Raw genomic sequence first — 25,215 nt, forward strand, 5'->3', positions numbered from 1 at the left:
CAAGTATGTTTGCAGATACACGAGCAAAAACACTTTAAAGTACCTTGGGATACACTTGTATCCCGCGGGATACAAATGTATGTCACGCCACCTCTGACGCAATAAATGAAAGTTCGAGTACTGGAGTGTTAACTAACTTTATATCTATATCAAATAAGATATAGTTATATAAAATTTAATAAATAATAAATAAATTTATTTTAGTTAATATAAGGTACGTTTTTTTACTGGGATCCAACTTCAGTATTTATGACAGTAAATTTATTAAGAATCATAACGTGTCCAAATATTTAAAGCTATGTATCCATTGGGATTGTTATTGTATTATGAAACTAAATAAGAAAAAGTGCATCCTCGTAAAGCAAATAACAACATAAATAATTACTCAAGAAATATAACTTTTAGCCAGTTCATTTAAAGATATTTTATCATCCCAGTGGAGTAAGGGCGGATTCCTGTGGGAAACCGAAGCCGGAAGTCAATTTATATCTTACCCACCTAAACCTCATATATTATTAAAACCGGGACAAAATGAATCCTTGCAGTCTTCCGGCAAATAAAAAAGTAACAAAAAAAATAAATATGAAGAGGAAGGAGAGAGTCTGAGTAGAAATCTCGAGCGGTCTGACCGCGATATTAATATTTCGCCGCACCTGCTGCTGCTGCTACTGAAAACTGGGGAACAAATAAGAAAATTCTCCTGCTCACATTAATTTACATACAGCAATTAAAATAATTTTCCGAAAACGGAATACCGGGCGAACGCGGGAAAACTTAATATTCCTTGCTGCAGAGACGTCGCGTCGCCGACGTATAATTCTTAAACTAGTACGCGAATTATTTAAACAGCAGGATTTCATTAATGCCAAATATTCCTTTCCCCTCCAGCCGCCTCCGAATTATTTATTCACCTCAGAATTTTAACGGTTGCTAAATTATTTCAAGGCGGGCGGATCCCTGCATCGCACACCGAAATTCTTCTTTAATTAATTTATTTGCAAAACAGAATTTCATATTCAGCAACTGAATTAAGTTCCACGATGGTCGGAATTACCATTCCACGTTCTACTTTCGACACGATCTTCATAATTTCCGATTGGACCCTGGTCACGATTATGTCTACAAAGCAGAATATCGGGGATGATGTTTATAATCCTTTAAAGCGCGGACAGCATCGAAAATTCGCACCAGGATTGGCGAAAATTAAGTCCTCCGCATTCACAATTTAAATGTGCTTATAGAAAATCTTTATAACAGCTTATTAATATTTACTGAAGAATATGAATTAAATTAATATTTACATAATAATTATGTAACGAAAATCTTGTATTATGTCCCATTAAGAGCGCCTGATTTAAATTTGGCACCATTTTTTTTTAATAACATTGGCATTATCTTCTGATAATCTTCCGTAAATATTGAATCTCAATTTAAAATAGGTAAAGTTTTGCAGCTCACAAACTTCGTGAATTTTTTTGTCGAATTGATGATCTAAAACCTCAATTCGACGATTAATTTAAATAATTGAGAAAACTGGTCCGATTCTGAACAGAAAGCTCTAGTAGTGGTCATTCATTTGATAACATTTTATAATACAAATTAGGCGACGTAACAAAAATGAACAGGACAAAATCGCGCAGTAAAACAACCATGTCTAATGTACGAGAATATGTATTAAAAAAAAAAACAAACCCTACCCAACTGTTAGTAACCTAAGGTACTAGAGTGTATATGGAAATAGAATAATAATAATAATTTTTATTAGTCACAATTGTAACCAAAGGGCTATCGACCTAAGTCCATTAGAACATAAGCATGATGTCCCGAAAAGCAGATGTGTGTTTCAACATTAAAGTTGTCAATAAATCGACTTCTTAAGCGCTGCAGAAACTCTGAGCGATTCTCTGCATTTTTTGGCGAGTTTATTTTGTTCATATAAATGTAAACTATGTGGCCTGTGAATTATATTGTTATAAAGGTCTTTAGACAGATCACACGTCTTTTTATTAAGTAACTTTACTTTGATGTTAGGTATACCCGGTATGGGTTTTGTTGACCTCTTCGGACATTTGGAAGCAATCCTCGGAGTTGCATGCCATACATCCGGGGGGATGGAAATAGATATTTGTGCAATGATTTAAATTTATTATTTTTAAAATATATCCAAAACCAAACTCCCCGAATCTAATGCAATAAATTGAATGCAGTACTTGGATTTGACGTAGTTGTTTTACTGTGCGCTTTTGTCTTACGCGCTTATGTAGTGCGATTTTGTACTGCGCGCTATTATTTGTTTGAATTAGACGTTTGAAGCAAAATCAACATACTATAGCTAACAACAAATTAAGTATTATCATTTTTCGGCAAAATGATGTATTTAATAAAAAAAAATAAAGAATCATGCTATGACTAAAAATTAATTTAACTAACATACTTTTTGGGTCATTGATTCCAATTGTATTAAATAAATTTTCAGTATTTAATATTAGAGTACATAACTAGTTTGGAAAGTTTATTTTAAACTTGATTATTGCAAAAAAAAAGTTCATAACTGTAATAAAAATGTTGCTTTTTTACAACAGCAAATTCGATTGTCCTTCAGTTTTCATATCAGTTTATATTTGAAATCCAATTTAAATTTGTTCGTGCGTTCTGGTATGTAGACCACTATATTCGAACTTATTTTTTATTTGCTGAAAATTGCTGTTGCATTGGAGCACTGTTTTCAGCATAAATGACCTCTCAATTTTATTACAAATTTATCAATTCTAATGACATGAATTGTTAGTTGTTCTGCGTTTATAATTAATATAGTTCGTAAATATTTAACTGCAGGAAAAATATAATAAAAAATGAATTCTGTGATTTATATTTATTATTGTTATTATTAATTAAAATTGAAGAGAAATTAATGTACTTTATAAAATAACTCGCATAGTTTGCCTTCGATCACTCACTAAATTATTATAAATGACCGTTTTTTTTAGTTAATGCAGACAAATTCTTCGAGAACTTTAAGATTAGTCAGGTTTCAAAAAGTCCCGAATAATTGAAGAACCAGGACTATGGTACTGTTATACTTATGAGAATAATTGTAAAAATACAATATTTATAATATAAAGGCAAAAATACTATAGAGATTCAATGACTTATGTTTGTTACTTTTGTATATGTAATTATTTGCATGTGTATCCTAGTAAAATTGATAATATTCTAAATAAATTATATGTTATGAATGTCTAATGTGATTGGTAAGATCGATCATAAATTTTTGGTAGTAACATAAATAATACAGTCGACGATTGTAAAATTGAAAAATAAAATCATTTGTCAACGACATTGCAAAAATATTTATTGGACAGATCGCTTTTTTTTACTACTACTTCCTCATCCTTTTTCCTTCAGACATCCTTTACCCTCCTACCGCACATCCAACATCGAAGTGGCAAAGAAAAATATGTGCAAAGATTTATTGTCCGGAATGAAAGGTTTACTCTTGCCGTCGATTTCGTTTCCTTCTTCCTCGTTCATATTCTTTTTTGTACTTTCTTTTCAAACCCCGTTCATGTTCATAACTAACGCAATTTACGACCTCCATCCACCTCGAAGTCATAATAAAAATAATGCAGTTCAATATTTGACGAGATTCATTTCGTACTCTGCGCAATATTCGTTCCTTTTCAATATGTGTGAATGGATTTACTACGTTTTCATTTCGCGTTCTATTCTTCGGTGACCTGACAAAATTAATGCGTCACATTACAAGATTTATGATTAATTTCGAAGTTAGTCAGACGTACATTGAATGCACGTTGTCGTGGTTAGACCGTTACAAGTTAAATGTTCTGCATATGTGACATTTGCTGAACTATAGTCCAATAATGCGAAGAGCTTTGTTATAGATCAGCATTATATTCACACACCATTCAAATATCCCATTAGTAATAGTGTCGAAGTTTACACTATAACCAAATGTTCCATATTAATAAATTTTATTTTAAAATTTAATGGAATTTTCTTTCAAAATCAATTATTTATAAATATAAGAATAACATAAAATTATATAAATAAAGTATGAAATAAATAACCGCATGAAACATTGTAACAGTCAGTATTTCCAACCAAATTATTTATATGAATGAAATTATACAAATTTATTATTAAATATCGTTTCCTTTAATAACTCGAACTCATTGAAACCGGACTAATCAAAAATTAAACACATACAAAAAATAAACCGCACAAAACTGCATACAAAAATAATTTTATGTAATATTTTTTTTTAAATTTATTTATATTTTGTCCACTGAAATTTTAGTTTGTTTTGAAATTTTCAAACCTGATTATACTGAATCCGGACTGACCGAAGCAGGACCATGCGAGGTATTGCTGTACTACATTGCAATAAGTATAATTATCGTATTGAAGATAAATAGTAAATATTCAATCATAACTGGATTTGTTAATAAAGTAAAATTTAACACTAAAATATTGAGCAATGAGAAATTATGTTAGAAATTTTAGATAATTCAAGAAGGATTACAACTAATCTAGGTTAAAATATCGTTTACATATTGTAATTTACTTGATAATAATAATTCAAAGTAACAAAGATTGATGATTATAAGGCATTTGTCCATGTAAAGCTTTTCAAAGTTAGTTGCATAGATGGAAAAGCCAAGGGGCTTATATTGCACAACGTCTCTAATTCGTGGATAAAGACATTATTATTACCCCAAAAGCAACGGAATGTGAACATATAAAGTATATAAAGTTACGGCACTTAATTTGCATTATCAAAACAATAATAAGAAACTATTATAATTATTCTTAAGTTTATATAAACATAAAGCCATATTTTATTTAGTTAGATATCAAATAAAAATGAATATAACTGAAAATCTGCAATAGTGACAAAAAATGTTTTATTTAAGGAGAAAAACGATTTATAGCTATATATATTTTAATTATGTATTGATTTTTTATTCTTTAATAATTTTAACTAAAACGTGAAGACACTGATTTTCGAAAGCATAAAATTTATTTCTTCAAATTTTGAAGCTTATTGCAAAAATCATGAATACTTAAAATAAATACTAATACAGTGAAACGTCGCTTAATGAGTTTAATCCGTTCCAAAATTTCCGGATTTTTACTCGTATAGTGAAACATATTTAAAACTACACATAATATGTGCACAGAAGTTTTAAAAATGATTAAGCAGTCGCGCAATCCGGGACTTCTCTTCTCATCGTCAATCGTTATACGAAACGTTGCTCGTTAAGCGAGACAATTTTCTTACAATTCATTTTCCTCGTTAAGCGAAATCCTTGTTATTCGAGGTTCCACTGTATATTATTATCTGTTGATAATTCATATATTCATATTCAATATATATATATATTAAATTTATTAGGTTTTGATTAATTAAGTAGTTCAATAGTTCAAAAAGAAAACAAAAAAATGTGAAATACTTCAAAACAGAATATTTTAATTTTTAGTTTGAAAATCTACTTTTATACCTAAAAAGGTTTAAAAAAAAGTATATATATATACAATGGAACCTCTCTTAACGACCATTTCGCTTAACGAGCAAAATCAATTGTAAGAAAAATGACTCACAAAATGGAACGCATTATCAGTATTATTAGCATTATTAGTATATTATATGACTTTATATGGGAAAAATTGTTGGAACGGATTATGCTCGTTAAACGAGGTTCCACTATAGTTTGTTCATGTAACACACTAAAACAACCTAAGTGTATCAGAAATGGTTAAACCACACATTAGTATAAAATAAATAGATACAATTGAAAATATTTATATACAAATTATATGATTTTCATTGTGTAACAATTATTACCAAATATCCAATATTTGTGTCTACCATAATACGGTAATTAATTAATTATTAGGAAATAAAAGGTAAATATTATCTTTCGTTTAAATTACACAATAAACGTACGTGTTATTTTAGCAATATATTAATTTATATAAATTTATTAAAAATCGTATGAATTTACTTACGTATTAATATTTAGCACAATTTGCAGAATCCGCACCACGCAGCAAACCTGAAACATACAATAAAATGTAATTACGGCATGAAACATTTCTATTAGTTTTCAATTATATTACACATGGTAACTACGGAATGCAATCAATTATTAATTACAGTGCAATAATAATGTTTCACATTATATCGATTGTTATTTACTTTCTGTTGCAGTTTGCAGATCAATTCATTTTATTCTACACAATTACAAATTATGTATTCTTTCATTTCATATTTACGTAAAATTTAAATATATTCCAGTGGATTTTAATTAATTTTAACTTAATTTCATCAATAATACTTTAGAAATAGAGCAATACTTCGTATAGTAGTGAATACGTACACTATAGTTTGGTTAAAATATTTAAATTTTAATTGAACACAAAAAATAAATTAGTACACAAAATTATGTTTTTTTTTGTCTATACATCAAATCTCTTTTTGTCCTATTTATTTTTAAAGCCCTCAATTACTCCGGTTTCTAACAGTGTGAGATATTGGCAGAACCGATTACCCGCACTATATTACTGTACAATGAAATTTTTATATTATAAAATCAAAATTAATCGTGTATGTTTATATGTAATTTCAATTAATAATACATTTTTATTATATATTTTATTAAAGTTCATAGGATATTTCACTTCATGATTTGAAAAATAATTTTACATATATATTTTATATTTATATGGAAAATAAATTAAATTATATATCTTGTAGCAACATCTGATCACGTATCGATTATAAATTTGCTGTACATCGCGAAATAGGGGATGAAATCGACCTATCCATGAAATATAATCTCTTGTTAGTAAGATTTTGCAAGATTTGCCAGACACCTATTCAATATTAATATATGTAACAGCTATACGGGATTAAATTTTGCAGCAATATTTGATATACATATAAATTATATGTAAATATAGAAACGTTTACATTGTTCAATTAGAATTTGTATTAATATTTGTATTATACTGTTGTTATTGTTTCTGCATACGTAATCACTTTAATTAATTTAATTAATTGTAACTAATAGTCAAATAATAATATTTTAATATTTTTTTCTCAAACTAACTTTTTATGTTTACTAATCAAAATGCATGAAACATTGAAGCATATTTATTATATAAACTTAGTTTAGTAAGTACAACAGTTTGAAATATACAAAAATATATTTAGTAATACCTCTAATAACAAAGCTTCGATAAAACGAAGACCGCAAATTGAAGCCCTATTTAACATAAAACATATTCAGTCATCGTCCGACAATCATCCAATAAAATATTTGTTTAACGAAGTAATTTTGCAGACAGTATTCCTATTCTTTAATTAAAAAAAATTATTTCGTATAATTTTATTCACAATCCGTTCATCAATTTGAACATTGAATAAATTTAAGATCGTGGTTGGATAATCTTTCCCGGTGGTGGCTGTCGTCTTGTAGGTTAACTTCAGTAGTATATTGATGCTCTGCGATACCACTATTTCCTTTCACTATGAATCTGCTGCTATCCTTAACACTGTCATTGTCCATCGACTTGGCTGAAGGTCCATATGTTGAACCTCATTCATTTGACTGTTCATCTGTGATGAACGGTGGCACTATTGCTGCAAGCACCGAGAGGGCTCACAAAGGGCCTGGCAGGACCAGGATCCGAACCGGCACCCACGAAATTAACGAATTAACGAAATTAACCATTTGGCTATTAGTCTCCCCTTAATCAAAATATTTACTTTACTGCTGTATTAAATAAAATATTTCATTTTTTTAAATGAAAATTGTTTGAATCAACAATGTGATTCAAATAACGAGGAAAATACCACAATTTCATGGTATGAAAATGTAATAAGACGCCGCAGATAAATGAATTGGCTTAAGAATTTCGTAATTTGCGTTGTAACAAGATATTATTGTGTTATGGGAGAGACCTTTAACAGGGAAAAGCGAGAGGCGATGGGATATTAATAAGGCGTGCACCGGTTTTTGGAAAGACAATAAAAGGAAATTCATGCCCTAAATTGAAAATTTCCAACCCCCCGCATTCCAGCCCCCTCGGAGAGAGCTCATTATTAATCTGGGATTAAGGATGACATTCAAGTACATATTTGAATAAGACCATAATCCGAGCTGGCTAAAAACCAGCCGAGATGAAATGAAAGGAAAAACAGAATCATACAAAAAAAAGTGAACGAAACAGTTGTCGTGAAACCGCCGCTAAACAACTTTTAATGAATTAAACTTTCATTGAATCATGTGTTTTTTTTTGTGCATTCTCTAGTCGAGTCGCGTTAAGTTCGTAAAGTGTTATTATGTCAATTGCCTTGTTGAATATTTGAAATACTATTACCATGGACTAATTTTGCGAAATTTGCGGGCATGTAAGTCTATTTGAATTACAAATGACGGAAAAAACGACGGAAAACCGGAATAGGGAAAATTGAAGGGAGAAAAACTAAATGCCATACAACTGCAGTGGTTTTAGAGTTGTAATTCATGTTATATATATGGTGCAGCGTGTTAAATATTTTATCTGGGATTTTCTTGTAAAAACTTTTTTTTAAATTTCAGCCCGTAATTTCTTGTTAACTTTATGTGGACTAAACAATCTGTTAAAGTATTAAATATTTTATATTTAAGTTAAACTTAATATTTTCAGTTGAATTTTTAACTCTAATTGAAGCAAGATATTATTTTCCATATTCCCCAATGTATAAACTATTTATAAGAATAGAGAATAGTATAAAAATAAATAATGAGTTTTCTTACAGTAAATGTTAAAAAGGAGTTTTATTTCTAAAAAAAAATATGAACGCAATTATTTAAAATGTACTTAAAAATATTGCCAATAAACTCATGTATCTTTATTTATTGCAAAATATCCGTAGATCTACGAGATAATATGTATCCAGCGATAGAACCTCAAACTACAAGTTTGATTATTAATTACACTTAATAGCTAATATTATATGAGGATACAAAATAGTCATACTTCTATTAAGGAATAGCATGTGTTCATCAACGTTTTCTGTCGTTTTTGTTTTCAATTTTTTTGTATTCGATGCTAAAATGTTTATTAAAACTTATAATGAATTCGTGTTCTAAATTCAATAAATTTCTAAATTTGATTCATTTGAATTTTTGGCCATACTTTGAAGGTATAATTTCTGGCAATATTTAATATCAAACTCAATATAAGCATTTCCTAGTGACCTCTTTCCAATATCTGTTAATTTTTCCGAATAATTGCTTCATTTTATAGAAGAGAATAAATAGAGATTGTTTTTATTTTTTTTTTGTTAAGTTTATATATGGTAACACAACTATTGGAGTTTTAAATATTTTATTTTCAAGTTAAACTTTAATATTGGTAGTAAGGAAAATACCAGGAATATTTGCTGTTCGCTATTTGCTAGAGAATTCGGCAATATAAGTGTATGCAGTGACACAATAAGACACGAACTCACTGAAATGTACAAAGTTGGAAACAATTAGATTATATAATGGTGATCACCATCCGTCTTTCAGGACGTTGTTTTAAGAACAAGAATCGTTAGATAGAATACAAAATACCAACAAATAGACTTATGGTCCTTCTATAATCCAATAGATTTGTCGTAAACATTATTAGTAGACTTAAGCGTTGAAACACATCAAGAGGTGAGAAGATGAGACTTGGTTTATCCCCGTTGCATTAGTTTAGATTAAGCCCATAAATCGACAGGGAATTGTAGCGGAACAACAGCGAATTTATATTTCACTCTCTTTTCCAATTAGCTTGACTTAACAAGTGATGAATACTTCATCAGAGAGAGCCGTTCAATAATAGATGAGATGACGTCCTGTACTTCTGCAGGTCCAACACAATAGTCACGGACCCCAACGGCTATATGTAGCCTTTGTGCCGTCGAAAGTACGCGCCCTGAATTATTTAATATTATTAGAACAAAAGGGATGTGTCTATATGTATAATAAATGACCCAGAGTCTCCCTATAGAAAATCCATTTGCAGCGTCCTTAATTCCAGATGCAGAAACGCACCTTAAGTACACCGGAAATTTAGTTTTTGCTGTGCTTCCTCTTCATCGCAAATTCAATTACTTCTTGCAACATAAATAGCCTTCCGTCGGCAATTTATAGGCGGCAAATCTATTTACTTTAGATGCACAGCAAATTCTATTAACTGATTAGCCGCATCTTAAAACCCTTGAGTGAAGTGGTAACCAAATATGTCCTCAAAAATAATTCAATCATTAACCTATTTCAACACAGCATTTTCTCCACAACAAAACATCGAGAAAGTAAAGTATGAAAAGTGCTGTATTGATTTAGTGCATGGATGCTTTTCTAAGTGGCGTCGAAATGCTATTATAGAACATAATGGATTTTAGATTGTAAGCACATAAGGGAATATGTGTATGAGCAGGAAGATAAGATTGGAAATGTTGGATTCACTTGAACTCTTACTACAATAAAATGCATGTACAATGTAAAATGCATTGAATTTACGTTTATAGTATATCTAGATGAATGATTCATAGTAGGCACTTATTCTGAAGAAGAAAAGGTTATAACTTATTTAATGACTTTACATTTATGGAATATACAGTTTTACAACATCAAAGTTAACACTGGAGATAAAAACCGATTATAACTAATATTACCTGAATAGAAAATTCAATACACTTTTTTAAGTCGGAACAAATTAGGATCATATTCTAACATGAATTAGATGATTTTAAAAAAGATACGATGAAATTTGACCAACTTTAAGTAAAAACTTATAACAAATATTTATATTATGACTCTAATATATAATATCTAAAAAATCAAAATAATACATCAAATGCCTCGGTTTAAGAACATAAAATGTACGGAAAGTATTATGTTCGGTATCCAAGAAATTCTGATTTCGAGCACTGTACTAATTTATACTTAAATATAGATTATGTATTTAAATAGAAGCAAACATATTAATTGTGTGAAATAAATACTCTTAATTTCAACCAAAATATTTAATAATTAAATATACTTTTTTCGTAATATTTTCATCAAATATTATATATTGAATATTTAAAAAATATATAATTTACTTAAAATGAATAAGTTATTTCATATAGTTGAAATATGTAACGGAAAATTGTTAAGGTTGTTGTTTGTCTTGTCTGGCTTGCAATTTATACATGTTCACATATCGTTTTCCTAGGTAGTAGCGGACCTCCCAATTGTTAAGGTTATGGAAGATAAATTGTATTAATCACCTTGTGAAGTTCTGCTTCGGTTGGAAAAGTGACAAATGTAATTACAAACTGCTTGACACTATCTAAGTCACACATGTAGAGCATTTCGATTTTATCGTTGTGAATTTATGTCTCTGATTATCAATGAACAGTCAACAATGTTAAATTTATTGGTTGTACGCCCTAAATCTTCATGCAATCTCATTTACAAAAACCTGCTGCTATCATTCGCACTGTTGTAGTGATTTCACTCTGTTAACAAATTGTTTTATCTTTAGTAAAAAAAACTAATCAATATATACTTGAATAATTCTATAAAGTGAAAATTTGGTACATTTATTACTATATTACTCATTTTTATTAAATGTACATCAATACCAAACAGTGAGCTTTTTCGATTACGAATTCACGATTTATTTATAGTCCGAAATTTCAAAACAAAAATTATAAAAAATAAATTTAAAAAAGTTAGTGCACAAAATATTTTTTACATACATAAATTAATAGTTATCTTTTCTATATACAAAGTTCATCGATTAGTCCGGTTTCAGACGAAACCAATTGTCCGAAAAATGCGAGGTATTGCTGTAATTTTTCAAATGAAAATAATTCTGACTATCTGATTAGTGTAATAGTTATTTTTCTTGGAATTATATTTAGTTAGCAAATGGGATTCAATTTTTTCTATTATTTACTTAAAACTTTCAGAGCATTTTATAAATTTTCAATAATATTGATATGACGATCTTTACTATATCTACTATTATTATTTAGACTAAATCTTACTAAATATGATGCAACCTCATACATATATTTTATATTCAATTTGAAGAAAATGAATACTTACGTAATAAAATTATAATTACGCAACTTCTAATATAAAATCACGTCAGGCTGGCAAAACATTAGAATACAGCCTCATAAAATCTTATAAAATCAACGTTAAAAAAATATAATAAACTTTTATTCGTGTGCTTTTACGCAAAGAAAAAGTCAATAAAAGTAAAATTTTATGTTACCAGTTTTAAAGGCTCATATACCAAAGCTTCGGAAATTAGATGCTTCGGCCGTAAATCATTTCCGATTCAAATAATATTGTTACATAATATTTACTGCTAGCAAACATTATTATACTTTAAGATCATTGGCCAGATAAATAAACAGAAATTACATCAAAAACAAATAAAAATATGTAAAAAAAATACAGAAGCGACTCTATATATAAATAAATAACAAAATATTCATTATTTCTCAAAATAAATAAATAAAAATCGACATAAACAAAAATATAATTTCTTGTCAAAGGGCTTGGGCTTGGTGAAAATTAATTATGTTGTATTATAACAAATGTTTATATATTTTATTTTAAAGCTAACTCGACGATAATTAAAATTATCACTCGTTATTTGTAGAAGGGCTTCCATCGTTTATAATAACAAATGTAAATGTATAAATCAATAGCGTTAAATGTCACTTATATAAAAAAAATGTAAAATAACAAAGAATTAAATAAAAATACCAATTCCGGAGTTTCAAGCGTTCTGCTAATAATTAAAAATAATATTTCTTTTAGTTTGTATAATTTAAATACGCTTTTCCGAATATTAGTAATACATGATGGTGGTATATTGGATAAAATTCATTGTTTATATACAAAAAATGAACTTAAATCAATTTTTTATTTCCATTTTGTCCGCTGACCTTTTGACATATTTCTAGATTCGGCGCTCATAGAACTTTTGGTTCTTATCAGCAAAAAACTGCGATTTCAGGTCATAATATTTAGTGAAAGTTTTACCATTCAAAGAGTTTTGGAAACTTCAAAATAAATGGTAATTTAATGGTGAAAGGTCAGGGTTATATGGAGAATGCAACATTATTTCCCAACTGAACTTCATTTTTTTTACAAGTTACCAAATATGTGTGAAAATTGCTAGTGTTTTGCTGGAATACGATTAACCAATTCTAGCCATATTTCTTTGATTGCTTCCTCTTGTTTCATTAGCTGTTGACAGTAAACAAACTCATTGATCGTTTGGTTCATTGGATGCAGCTTAAAATACACAACACCTTTGTAATCCTACCAAATTGATATCTTGATGTAATTTGTGTTGTTTTAATAACTACTAATGATTAGTTTAAAAAAATGACGATTTAATTGCGTTTAAAATAGATATTGCAAATATTGATTCAATATATTAAATTAACTATATTTACTGCATTATTTATTTATATTGGAATATGTATGAATTAAATGTTTTGATCATCCTGTATATATTTATAAACTATTTAAATTTCCTATTTGGTAACATACAACATTTATTAAATATTTGGAAATTTATTTTCTTTAATTTTAATATAATTACATATACAATGGGTTATCGGTTAAAGATTAATAGGTTTAAGAAGCGACTTAAACTTCATATCACCACTACACCGTGTTCGGAAAATTGTTCGTTATCCGAACATAAAAATCTTTGTTTTCTAAGTTGTTGAGTCTAGTATAATATTTTACATAATTATGTTCCTTCTTGTTATTATACCTTCGTACGCAATTTGCTGAGAAAATAAATATTTGAGTGTCAAACAGAAAAATCATTAATCACATACACTTCCTTCCTTCATATGTTGTCGATACCACGAATGTAGTTCATTAATTTCAAATTATTTTCGAACTCGTTAAGTCTGACAAATAACGAACGTAGTTGAACACATGAAAGTGTTTCTACAGAAATAAATTGCAATAAGTCTAAAACACTTTCCTCGTTTTATTATTTAGTAATATATTATTTAGGTTTATTTTTTTACCTTACTAAATAAATTATTCTTACAGTCATGTATACTTTCTCACAATTGTAGTATGTTGTTGGCGATATTCGATGTTAAACAGTAAATTTCCTTTGTGCAATAGTAAATTGTATTATTTTTTTTAAACATGAATTAATCATTTTCCAATATACATTATGATCCAAACAGTATTATATAGCAATTCTTAACCTTTTTGCTACGCGACGTAGCGTACTGCAAGTATTTGGTGCTTCCCGGGATTTCCCGGTAAATTTTTATAATCCCGTTACTCGGGATTCGGTTTTCAATCCGGGTACAAGTAGAAACTAATGATAATGATAATGCTAAACAATGATAATGCTAAATATATAAAACAAAAAAATGACCAAATCTTAAAAATTGGGCCATAGGTTAAAAACACTGTTATATATTGTATTATCTTATATAATAATATTATAAATAAAATAATGATGATGCCAGCAAAATATAAAATAAACTAACAAAGTGCAGCTTAGTTGCAGTTTTCAGAACGATTACAAATTACAGGATTTATTTTAGATCCAATTTACTTCAGTTTTATTTTTATAGCTGCATCGCATCGGAAATTCTGTTATAAATTACGGCAGCAAAATAAAAATAGAAGGAAGAAAGTATAAAAAAAAACTTTCCGAGACCCCGATTACAAATTCTTTATACAGTGTAGTTGTTCCAAGCGTCTCGTTGGATAAATAAATTCCTTTATCGCGTCGCGTAAGAAAACTCCGCAGTCAACAAGAAACGGTTTTTATTACGCGATGCCAATAAATTTATTTTCTACCAGATGAGGGCGATAACTCCACTTCTAATTTGCTCCATCCATTGGTTAACTGCATATCCGTATAGATAAAAAACTATTTTATATAACAAATTTATTAAAATATCTTTTTATACCGTTATTTCGTTATAAATCTAAATAAAATGAAACTTAGTCAAGATTCTTAAGTTATCAAAATTTCAATCTTCATTAACATTTATTTCCATATTTAATCATGTATATTATTATTTATATAAATTATATATACTGGATTTCTATATTATATATCTTAGTACTGATATAGAAATTAAATTGAACTGAAATCTTTAATCCATTAATCTAACTTTTTATAATATACCGGGAAATCTCGGTACTTTCATTTTAAATTTCCCGAGTAAAGTAAAATCCCATTACTAAAATTATAAAGCTTTTGCAACAACATAATATTTCCTTTATTTCAACATTATATAATTTCTTGAGCAAATATTCATTTCTGAATATTAATTAGTTTCTATTGTTTTAATAAACTTAGATTTATAATAGAGAAATCCATTATTATTAATTATATAATAATTGATTTAATGTAAAGTATCACTATTGCTTGCTTGTGTTATATTCTGTAGTTTCATAATAACAGTTTGATTGGTCGATCGCGATTATTTAAAAAAAAACTGATCATTTCGAACGTGCTAATAATAAAGACACAATTGTTTCAATAGATATCAGGTAAATTGTAATCACATTTCAATAATGAACAATACTGCTTAGTACAATTACAATAATCTTCTTTTTTTCGTATAATTTTATTCACAATCTGCTCATCAATGTGACAATTGAGTAAATTTAAGATCGCGATTGACATTAAATGGATATATAGTTACGGTGTATAGTTACCATTATGATTTGATTTATAAATTTGTTGATTGCCTGTCGTCTTGTAGGTTAACTTCAGTAGTATATTGATGCTCTACGATTTAACTATTTCCTTTGACTGTGGATCTGCTGCTATCCTCAACTTGGCTGAAGCTAAACCTCATTCATTTGACTGTCCATCTGTGATGAACGATGGCCCTATTTGTGCAAGCACCGAGAGGGCTCACAAAGGGCCTTGACCAGGATTCGAACCAGCGCCCACGAAATCGTGGGTAGAGCTACTTAACCATTCGGCTATTAGTCTCCCTATTACAATGATCATGGCGTAAATCAAATTTAAATAGAACAATCTATGTCACTTTCATAACCTTTTGACAAGATGTTAATTAGAATTTGTTTTTTTCGTTTTTGTATATTGCAATTCGTTTTAATTTGGCCAATAAATTAGTATTTATAATAAAGTACTTTATTTTTATTATTGCAAATGAATTAAACTTTATGACAGCTATATTATAGCATGACATAAACAATCAACATATCAACCTACACAAAGCTGAAAATTAATCAAACGAATGGAAATAGGGTATATTTAGCAATTGAAAATATAATTTCGATTGTACTTGTGAAAATGTGTGTTTTAAATGCAGGATAAAAATTGTTATTACGGAAATGCCCAAATATTAAATTAAAATAAAAACTTTTATCATGACTTCGGACGCAATATATATTAATTATTATTGTATATGCGTACATTCATATATTGATGGTGGACAAAGATCAATAACATCAAAAAATAGTGAGGTAGTTGAAATTTTGTCATGTTCTATTTATTAGTAATCTATCATATTTAATTTCCACCTCCAGTATTCCAGACATATTGTTTCATCGCTGCCGAAAAATGGGTTCATTAAACTATACAAACTAACTGCAACCTGTTATCGTGTGCGTGTGTGTATATATGGTTGATGTTGCTGTACGTGGTCTATTGTTGGCAAGGGGTATTTTAATTAGAGCGTGAGGTAATAAAGGTCGGCTTCCGTCAACCTGGGCACAGTTAGGTGTTAACTAAAATCATTAAATAATATTCAATTACGCTGAAATATGCATGAAGCGAACGCATTAGGCAGAGGCAAAGCGCAGTGCAGGATAATTGTTCATAAAAACATCAAATACTTCGAGCTTATGTGATATGCAGTTCATCACGATATTAAAATAAATTTGCAGTACGGTGGAAGCGCCGGGCTTTGCCTATGCTAGTATACCAGTATACCAGCAATGGCAGCACCAGCGACGGCGAACGCTGGCATTGCAAGATTAATTGGAAAATGGCTTGCGATAATAATGGTAATGGTCATGTTTATAAATCAACATTGCGGAAGCATTGCATTGCGAAAACAGCCGCTCTAATCCCATACAATACATTCCGAACACCAACCCACATACAACACTGATAATATTGAAGCATTTCCAAGACCAGCCACGCAAAAATCATTCACCTACTATAGCTTAATTAAGCAGAAAGACAACAGTTTCAATAGCAAATTCAATGTATAATACAGGATGTCCCAAAAAAAATATACAATGTTTAACAGGTCACAGGTTCTCCTGAAACGGAAATAATGAGTACACCGAAATTTTTTAAAACAGAAAATGTATTTAAATATACTATAAAAGGCAACTAATAGCCGAATACTTAAGTCGCCCTACCCACGATCTAGTGGGAGCAATAGGGCCATCGTTCATCACAGATGGACAGTCAAATGAATGAGGTACAGCATATGGACTTTCAGCCAAGTCAATAGACAATGACAGTGTTAAGAATAGCAGCAGATACACATACAAAGGGAATAGTGGAATCGCAGAGCATCAATATACTGAAGTTAACCTACAAGAAGGCAGCCAACCAATAAATGATAGAAGAATATAATGGTAAAAACTTTCATTGGGAAGTTTACCAAAAAACAATTGTCATCTGCCATTAGATTTAATTAATGTTCGCAGGAATAAGATTGTATATTAGAAGTACAAGGGGAATATCGCAGGAAGTTTCAGATAGATCCAATCACGTATTACAATTAGTGGGATAAAAGACAAATTTGAAATGAACAGAAATGTTCAGCATCAACAAATCAAGTGTCTATTTTAAATGAAAAAGTTACATTTCAACAATGGTACATGATCTACCAATAGAGATGATCCGCACTAAAGACAACAATTTTGCAAATGGTACTTGGAAAAATGTAAATTCAACGCCAGAAAATCTACGACACTGGAAGAATTAAAAGCCGTAATTGGGCAAGAATGCACCAGAACATAAAATAAAATGTTTGTTAATCAATAGTTATATAGTTATCAACCGATATCAACAGCATATTGGACTGAACTGTAATAATTTTGAATATCTACGGTAGGAGGAAAAGTTATACATTTTATTGTAATTTAAATGAAGTTTTAATCATTCTAACTGTTTATAAATGTTATTGGGTCACCCTGTATAATGATTTATACATAATACACACATCATATAAATCTATCTAAAGTTTACCAATTACAAATGGCTGCCTAAAAATTCTACATTTAAAGTCTTTTAAATCAATTAATTCTATTATAAATTAATCTAATTAAACTAATTTAGTATTTAAATTTAAAGACAAAAATCAAGAATGTTATGTAATTTTTATATATTAAATTTATTTCAATCTCAAGCTTATATTACAATATATATACTTCAAAAAATTACTGAAAAAAGTAGAAACAAGGATATAAATATATTAAATTTGTACACTAACAGTGATCTAATACAGTCAGTTTCAATGTCATCTAACACCAATATAATAATTGATATAATAGTCAATGCGACTAAAATATATTTTAGAAATAAATAAGAAATTTTCTTATAAAATAAGTTGTTTTTAGTTGAAAGAACAATAGTCTTCTATTTTTGTTTTTTTTTTGTATTATGTATGGCTATTGCAAGAAATATTACTATCATTAAGATATAATAGACTGCGGCATGTTCTATGGTCGACGTGATAGATAACGAGGTAGGAGAAAAATCCAGCAAAGAAAGTGGTAATGTTTCAGTATGTATATATTAGTACATCATCTAACAATTGGAATACAGTGGAACCTCGCTTAACGTGTTTAATGAAGTCCAAAATTTCCGGATTTTTACTCGTATAGTGAAACCGGGACTTCTGTTCTCATCGTCACTCATTATGCTCGCGCGTTAGCGAGTCATATTTCTTACAATTTATGTGCTCGTTAAGCGAAAAGTACAGAGATTGTTATTAAATAAATTAATTATTCAGTGGAAAAAACAGAAAAGTTATGAATTTCCGTAATTTTATATATTAATATTTGCAGAACAAGGAGATTAATCCAGTTAGAAGTTTAATATAATGCATACATGAATATGAAGAAGTCGATGTATGCTCGAGAATCGTAAACTTAAAACTTCCTTCTTTTTACGACGGGATATCGTAAAGCGGATAATTGAGTCATATATGATATGTATATCCATTACACGAAAACCTATTACGATTCGCGGCTGAATACAGGGCACGTGAATATACAATCCACCACCCTCATTAACTTAAATTACGTTACGAAATAAATGTCATCGGATGGCCGCTATTATATATTATTATGATGTGATTTCACAAAACCGAAGGACTCGGGCGTAGCGTTACGCAATCTCAATATATTTAGTCTGCGTTATACCTGAAATACGAATCGATAATTCCATACGAGCCGATTACGTAGCCACTGTGTAACTTCTAAACAGTTCCATTGAATGTTACCTCATCCACTGAATGCTCAGTTTAAATATTGCAGTTTCCATTTGAAAGCTTCTGCTCTAGATTTTTGTAACTGCCCATAAACAGGGATAAAAACAAAACTAAATGCAAATGTTAACGGATAAGAGTGGAGACAAATGTGTCCAAGGGTGGTGGAAGAGGAGGAGCACGAGGCATTTATCAAAAATCCAAAGTGGCGCAACAATAAAACTTTCCGTCGTTCATCCTAAAATATTTATTGCCGTTTCGCTGCAAATAATCAACAAAAATCAAACAAAAAAACATATCCAGCGGTGATAAAATACCAAGTGCAGGGGTGTGAAATAAAAATTTATCGCAAGCCCCGCACATCGTGTCACACGCATTTCGGCGATTATTAATTTCCGTTATTATTTTCGTCGTCGGTGTTTCCGGTTTTTTTGAACGCGAAACGAAATGATGCAACGTTGTTGCCGCATCACATCTTATTACACACGAGATAACCCGGAATATCACAACGGCGATTTACATTTTGCAAGGGGAGCTTTTATGTCCGAGCTAAATGCGACACCGGAAAGCGACATTTATATTTATTTTTCATTTCATACTATTCGCTTTTTTTTCTCTCTCTATACAATTTCTCTTCCACGCATTTGCTTCTTTTTTCTGCCTGCTGTTGCTACCAAATGATAAGTCAGTAGCGAGAAGAAGTAGAGAAAAAACGAAGTTCTACATTATTGGTGCTACAAATTCCTTTGAATGGGAAAAGTTGAATCTCTTTATGTGGAATATAATTAAACTTTCTCGATAAAAAGAATCACTTTCTTTGCGGAAATGAAAGTAAATTAGGGAAGGGAAAAGTAATTCCAATTGCAACTTGCAAAATAATACATTAACGTTATATCGAATTTCATAAGAATCAGAGCTTTCAATGCTGAAATCTTAAGATAAAGAAAAAATTTGTTTTCTTACAGAATCTGAACATTATATCACAATAATTTCGAGTTATTACTCTTGTGGATTTATGTTTCCTACATAAACTAAAAAAATAATCAATCAGTATATATTTGATTGTTATTGGTAAATTAGCTACACATAACAGAAACTTTCCAAATATAAACCTTCTTAATATGAGAATGTACAGGAACATATTATTATTTATGTATTCATAATGATGTAATTTATGTAAATTTATTTAACATGTAACGCAACTTCCTTATACAAGTCAAGTTATAATACTCTTCCTAACTAGGCTTCGATCTTACAAATTAGTATACAAAATTATTTTGTTCATAAAGAAATTATCTATTTTTCCCTTTATATACCATATTTCCCTTTGTGCTATTATTTTTGAAGTTATAAACACCTCGATTAGTCCGATTTCAAACAGAGTGGTATATACAACACAAATTCAATTTGACAAAAAATAATAATATAATTCTCAAAGAAAACTACTAAACTCTAATTGATTGCAAAATCTTCATTTATCTTTACTTATTAACATGTTTGCTAATATTTCAATTTAGTATAAACTCATCAAGCGACTAACACTGATCAACCATATTAAAGGTTTCGGCTACAATCCCAGCGGAAGTCCGAGGACATGGACAAGAGCAGAGTGGTTTACTAGAGGTCATGTCGTTGTAGTACTAATTAAGGTCACTACGTTACGAATTACGTATGCATCTGGAAGACATGGAAACAAGGACTGTTAAATAATTATCCGCTATATGGATACTCTAAAGCTGGGTATCACAAACTTATTGAAGGATAACGTAACTCTAATAAAAGATGCATCCCTACTATACGTGACATGTGACATAAATACAAAGTTATAAACAACAAATCGTAATATATAAGTGATTTTAACTAATCATTACTAAAAAATAAGAAAATTATTGTTAAGTACTTTAATTGTTCAGTTTGAAATCAATATAAATGTTGGCGGAATGATCTAGGACTATTAAAAAATAACCTAAGGTTATTATAATAAATATTGTTGCTATTATTAATAAATTTCATGAGTTTAAATTCCAAATGGAATAGGAAATAATACTTTCGTCAATCTTATATAAATATTGTAATAAATGAATATAAATTGTATCAAGAGTATATATTAACTAACTATTGATCAAAAGTTACTTCAGTGTTATTTTATATGAAATTTGTTGGTTTTTATATAATATTGGAGACATTGCGTGCAATTCTGTAAAAATCTGAAAATATATTCATGGCCTGTGTTCTTTAAAAACTAATCAATATAGTTCAGCAAAATTTGGCAAACACTACTTGGAGAGAAGCCAAATAGAATAAAGATGTTGTTATTCTATGTGAAAGATATAACGTCCAAAAAAAGTATACTCGTGTAATCAAGGACATGATATGCATCAGACATACGCCAAATATGACATATAAACTTTTGTTGATATTATCAATAATGAGGTTCATATGCAGTAATGTCTATATGTGGATATTATTAATACATATTTTGGTTATTATTACCTCATATTAGTCTTATATATGTTTGCATGTTTTTACTTGTTTCATGTAACATTAGAAGGTTAGTTGCAGACTAATCTAATTTTATGTCATAGGAAATATTCCATACCTCATTATAATATTTGTATTTCATTTTGTATTTCTCATATATACTCTACTGACCTTAAAAACACTTTTAATTAAAGTAATAAAATATAAAATATACAACAAATAGTTATTTTTTATAAAATTATGCAATGCCATAAAAATAACATACATTATATAAAATAATTACAATTTTAAATTAACATTGATAACTTGGAAATAAATAAATTCAATATTGCAACAATGTAAAAAAAAAGTAGCACATGTAGAATATGAAAACTAATTTGGCCATTCGATTTGCGCATCATGCCATTAGAATTTATTTCGAATCGTACATTATATATTAAATATTGAGTAAATATTGTGTCCTGTTCGCTTATTCCAGCAATTTTAATTATTTTATAAATAGATAATGAAATCCAATATTTACTTTATCAGAATGATGTATATTCACATACACGAAATGGATTACAATATATATTTCAATACAGATTATAGATTGTAATAAATATGTAAAACAATATTTTAATAATAAAAAAAAAGTACAGAAACAAATTATTTATTTGGACCAAAAGGTTATCATCTGAAATCTTTATTAGATAATATGATAATGTGGTGAAAAAAAAGGCCAAAAAATACTTTTGCAATAATGTGATTATTGTGACATTAATGGTAATTTTTCTTCGTCCTAAAAATAATTATGTTATTATTTTTGCTCAAAAATGCCACGGTTGCTGAACACAAAACAAAATCAAAATAGGGTTCTGAAATTTAGAGAAGGAGAATGGTTTTGGTTGTCGAACAAATTCATTTTCGAACAGCCTTTACAAATGTTTAAATGATTGGTTAGAATTTATCGCAGAAAATAATTTGTTTATTGCAAATATTAATAATACATCAATTACTATACCATGTTAATCATTAATAATTTAATAGTTAATTTGAAATTACTATTTGCATACGTTATTTATAATATGTACGGTGTCCCCATGATACAAATATAATATACAAAGTACACCCTCATAATAATGGACATGGACGCAGATTATTTAACACTTTCTAAAATATTCACCGTTACTACGCATTTTTCGCTTCCAGAAGTAATCATTTAACTGCTGTAATATCTCCCAATGGTTCAACGAATGGCCGTTAATGTTGTTATAAATAATCATTTGATTATATCAACCAATTTTTTTTTGTTTTATTTTTGTATTATGTCATGTAGAATATGGATGCACATGGCTTATATAAAATAAGATTACTATTGAATTTTCTGTCGTGGATAATTTGAGTGTGCATTTAATTAACGACAATGCAGTTTAATATAACACTTAAGATATTAGAGAAGGCTTCCCTTTAAACGGCGAGAATGTCGCTTTGGCTTCTACTCTGTTCCTCAGGGCCTTTCATTTTATTTATGTGCCTACCTTTAATAAATCTCGGAGGGCTAAATAAATTTGTCTCCCTACTACGAGAGTAAAATAGTGTGAGAAGAGAAGAAGAGAGAGAGAGTGAACAAAAAATATATAAAAGAAGGAGCGTGAAGTTTAACTAAGGAAAATTTAGTGCCGATAGTTTTTCGTCGTGACGCCTTTAACGTACGGAGAGGGATGGTGGAAAGCCGTTTGGGAAATATTCTGACCTTGGATAAGTTTTATTGCTTTGTCCCAATCGGGAAAACATGGGGAAAATGTGGCAGCTGGAAGCATGGTGGACGTCGAGGTGTGACCGGAATTCAAGAGCAGAAACCCAAAATTATTAGCTTCAATTCCTCTGATGGGGAATTTATCTAATTCCATCCCAATAAGTTTGTTAAATTGTTAATACTCTAACACGCAATGCTTCTATCGGGGACGGGATTGAAGCTACATAAATTCGAATTCTACTCAGGTGATTCGCCTTTATATTATACACATGTGGGAGTAATAATAATTGCATAATAGATTCGCATCAGGTATCCGGATCGGGTGACTCCGGAGTCGAGAAAATTGGATTAGCATTGATGGAATTACGCGAAACACAATAAGGGAGAAATATTCCGTGCCCTCGTTGAAGGACTTGATGAAGTAATTACGAGAAACAACCTAATCTTTTCCCTTAATAATATCATTCTTCCGAGGTCGTTTCCACTGGAGGAAGAGGAAGATGAAGAAGTAGAAGGAGGGGAGAAAAAAACAAACTTTATATATACATTTCCGGAAAGAAGTTTATTTAATGATGGCGCAGGGGCTGTTTTTTAATGGCGAAAAGATTCCGGAAGGGAAAAGGCGAGAGTCGCAATTAGGCGAAGCGCGGAAATAATGTGCCTAATTATATTTAATATGGTGATAAAACTCGTGGACGAATAATTAATACGGAAATCGAAGTTGAAATTCGGGTGTCAAAATAACGTAAAACGGGGATAGTGTAAGTAATTACAACGTATATCGAGGTTGTTTGTTTTTGCGTATCGTAAATTTCATCAAAAATGTCTCGTAGGGAAGGGAAACAATGTCCGGTGTGGACTTTATATATTAGTTTGCTATAATTATGGCAGGGTCAGCTTCCGGTCAGACTTCGATAAGGCTGGGATACTCGTTAATAATCACTAAATATCTAGGCTAGGCCGGCCATACCCTTACCCGTACATGTACCACCCCCTCACAGTTTACTTAATAAGTTTACATGAACTATTGAACCGAAACACCTGTTCGTTACATCCGGTCCCTGTTTCATTTACTCCTCGCTGAGCTCCACCATTTCTCCACATATATATTGTTATATCACATATATCCTACAATTACACGGATTCTATCGCAAATATTTATTTTTCGAGAATCCAATCATCCCTACGGCAATCTCTATCCAAGCGCAAAAAACTACTTACACTAGCATGAAGGTGAGATTGCAATAACCTGGTTAAAATAAATTACATTTTTTAATGAAAGTATGCAAAATTTATTTAACTTTTTTTTGATTTTGTATATTATGGTTTCCCAAACTTTGTTTCACTGGTGTTTCATGAAAACTTGAAATGAAATAATTTCAAAATAAATAATTATTGTTTTTTCTCTTTTTTTTTTAATTTTATTTATTGTGTGATTTTACCTACATTATAAAATAAA

The 25,215-nt window shown here is 29.6% G+C and overlaps 1 long non-coding RNA gene across 1 annotated transcript in view; it reads right to left on the reverse strand.

The window, feature by feature from the left end:
• Positions 1-6,019: 6,019 nt before the first annotated feature.
• The window catches only part of LOC108567648, a 91,738-nt gene continuing 72,542 nt past the window's right edge, over positions 6,020-25,215 (reverse strand). Inside the window, exon 3 of the long non-coding RNA XR_001891253.1 lies at positions 6,020-6,077. This is a non-coding gene — a long non-coding RNA (uncharacterized LOC108567648). The remainder of the gene's footprint in view (positions 6,078-25,215) is intronic.

The sequence above is a fragment of the Nicrophorus vespilloides genome, unplaced genomic scaffold (assembly GCF_001412225.1).
Source record: "Nicrophorus vespilloides isolate i.1.1-1 unplaced genomic scaffold, Nicve_v1.0, whole genome shotgun sequence".
NCBI classification, from domain to species: Eukaryota; Metazoa; Arthropoda; class Insecta; order Coleoptera; family Silphidae; genus Nicrophorus; species Nicrophorus vespilloides.